Source organism: Bos mutus, chromosome 9 (genome assembly GCF_027580195.1).
Source record: "Bos mutus isolate GX-2022 chromosome 9, NWIPB_WYAK_1.1, whole genome shotgun sequence".
Classification (NCBI taxonomy): Eukaryota; Metazoa; Chordata; class Mammalia; order Artiodactyla; family Bovidae; genus Bos; species Bos mutus.
Genome location: NC_091625.1, coordinates 70732416 through 70735524, shown reverse-complemented (window position 1 = coordinate 70735524; position 3109 = coordinate 70732416). Strand labels below are relative to the sequence as shown.

The 3109-nt window shown below is 40.7% G+C and overlaps 1 pseudogene; it reads left to right on the top strand.

Moving 5' to 3' along the window:
• Positions 1–900: 900 nt before the first annotated feature.
• LOC102273184 (trace amine-associated receptor 6-like) lies at positions 901–2225 on the top strand (annotated as a pseudogene).
• The last annotated feature ends 884 nt before the right edge of the window (positions 2226–3109 follow it).

Sequence of the window (3109 nt, the reverse complement as noted above, 5' to 3'; positions counted from 1 at the left end):
GAGTCCCTTGGACAGCAAGGAGATCCAACCAGTCCATTCTAAAGGAGATCAGTCCTGGGTGTTCTTTGGAAGGACTGATGCTGAAGCTGACTCCAATACTTTGGCCACCTCATGCGAAGAGTTGACTCACTGCAAAAGACCCTGATGCTGGGAGGGATTGGGGGCAGGAGGAGAAGGGGATGACAGAAGATGAGATGGCTGGATGGCATCACCGACTCGATGGACATGAGTTTGAGTGAACTCCTCATTGGAAAATGCTGATGGAGTTGGTGATGGACAGGGAGGCCTGGTGTGACATGAGTTTGAGTGCGATTCATGGGGGAGGCCTGGTGTGCTGCGATAAAGAGTCAGATATTCAGACTGAGTGACTGAACTGAACTGAACTTAGGTATTTCCTGGGGGTTTTTGTCATTAACTCCTCAGACATTCTTGAGGGGGTGGGGGTAGTAAAGGTAACTAATAAATAACAAATCACATGTATCTCACTAACTTTGACAATGAGGAATAAATCCAATATCCAGTCCAGGTAAAAAATTTTTTCATAAATTACAAGGCAAGACATTTATTGTGGCAAAAGCAAATTTGCCACAGATTTGCTTAAATTCTTATTGGATATGGAAAGTTGTTTTCAACTATATTCTAAAGAATAAAAATAAAATAGTAATTATTAATAGTAGTATTTATTGAGAACTTAACTTGCATGTATTATTATTGTATATGTTATGAGCTTAAAATTAAAATAGATATATGACAGGGCATTATGATAATACCTGATAGCTGTAACATGGGTATTTAGTTAAGAGACTCCTCTCTCTTCAGAAGATAGAAAACTGCTCTATTTTATGTGATTGAAAAGGGCAGAACATCTCCAGGTGTTTACATGCTATTAACAGCAGCATCATGAATAGCAGTTCATCCACCCCTGCAGCTGTGCAGCCCTGCTACAAGCACCTGAACGGATCCTGTGTGAAAACCTCCTTCTGCTGCTTCTGCTGCTAAGTTGTGTCAGTCATGTCCGACTCTGTACGACCCCATAGACGGCAGCCCAACAGGGTCTTCTGTCCCTGGGATTCTCCAGGCAAAAATACTGGAGTGGGTTGCCATTTCCTTCTCCAATCATGAAAGTGAAAAGTGAAAGTGAAGTCGTTCAGTCGTGTCTGACTCTTTGTGACCCCATGGACTGCAGCCTACCGGGCTCCTCTGTCCATGGGATTTGCCAGGCGAGAGTACTGGAGTGGGTTGCCATTGCCTTCTCCGAAAACCCCCTACTCACCTGCATCCCGGGTGATTCTCTACTTGTTGTTTGGCTTTGGGCTGTCCTGGCCATGTTTGAAAACCTCCTGGTGATGACTGCCATCCTTCATTTCAAGCAGCTTCACTCACCAACCAGTTTTCTCATCACCTCTCTGGCCTATGCAGACTTTCTAGTGGGAATGACTGTGATGCCCTTCAGCATGGTCAGGTCTGTGGAGAGCTGTTAGTACTTTGGAGCCAGATTTTGTGCCCTTCACAGTTTCTGTGATGTGGCATTTTGTTACTCTTCTCTCTTCCACTTATGCTTCATCTCCATTGACAGGTATGTTGCTGTTACTGACCCCCTGGTCTATCCCACCAAGTTCACGGTGTCTGTGTCAGGGGAATGTGTCAGCATCTCCTGGATCCTGCCCACTGGGTACAGCGGAGCTGTGTTCTTCACAGGTGTTCACAAGAATGGGATAAAGGAATTAGTAAGTGCCCTCAGCTGCACTGGAAGTTGTCAGCTTGTTATAAATCAATTTTGGATCTTGATAGACTATTATTTTTATATCTACTTTGGTTATAATAATTCTGTGTAGTAATATATTTCTTGTGGCTAGACAACAGGCTATAAAGATTGAACATATTCCTAGCAAAGTAGAAGGATTATCAGGCATATACAAAACCAGAGTGACTAAGAGAGAGAGAAAAGCTGCTAAAACTCCAAGTATAGCATTTTTGGTGATAGCATTTTTGATCTCATGGTTACCGTATATGATTGATTCATTTATTGATTTTTTTGGGGGTTTATAACACCTTCATATGTTTATGAGCTATTTTGCTGGTTTGGTTATTATAATTCTGCTCTAAATCCTTTGATTTATACTTTATTTTACTCTTGTTTTAGGAAAGCAATAAAAGTTATCATAACAGGCCAAGTGTTAACAGACAGCTCATCAACCATAAACTTATTTTCTAAAGAGAGCTAATTTTCAAACCTAGGAATTTAATGATTTATTTGGAATGTCTCAGTAACTGTGGCATGCAATACACTGCATAAAATTGTTCCATTCAGCTGGGGAGGAGAAACAATACCTCAGTTTCTGCAGCATCACCTTCATGCTCTTACTTTTTTGATGAGTGAACATTTTAAATCATTTGACAGAAATATATTCAATAAAAATGTTTGACACAAGTTGATATTTTCTAGTTTCCTCAAATCTGCATGCTTCCTTGCTTTGTTGCTAATGATTTTCCTTTTCTGGGCCTCTCTTTCAGGCTGATCTTTCCCTCACTTTCTTTTTTTTTTTAAATTAATTAATTAATTTATTTATTTATTTTTTACTTTACAATATTGTATTGGTTTTGCCATACATCAACATACATCCACCACAGGTGTACACGTGTTCCCCATCCTGAACTCCCCTCCCACCTCCCTCCCCATACCATCCCTCTGGGTCATCCCAGGGCACCAGCCCCAAGCTTCCTGTATCCTGCATCGAACCTGGACTGGCGATTTGTTTCTTATATGATATTATAAATGTTTTAATGCCATTCTCCCAAATCATCCCCCCCTCCCTCTCCCACAGAGTCCAAAAGACTGTTCTATACATCTGTGTCTCTTTTGCTGTCTTGCATACAGGGTTGTCATTACCATCTTTCTAAATTCCACATATATGCATTAGTATACTGTATTGGTATTTTTCTTCCTTCATTTTCAAAAGTTTCTTATTTCCTGTCCCATGAACGTCTTGTATTCCCTGTCTTTTTTTCTGAACTCAGTTAACTTTGTTCTCATTTGCAGAGGCTTGTATCTTAGAAAAAGATTTTGTGGTCCTTGAGTCAAGTCAGGGAACTGAAGAGCTCCCTGAGT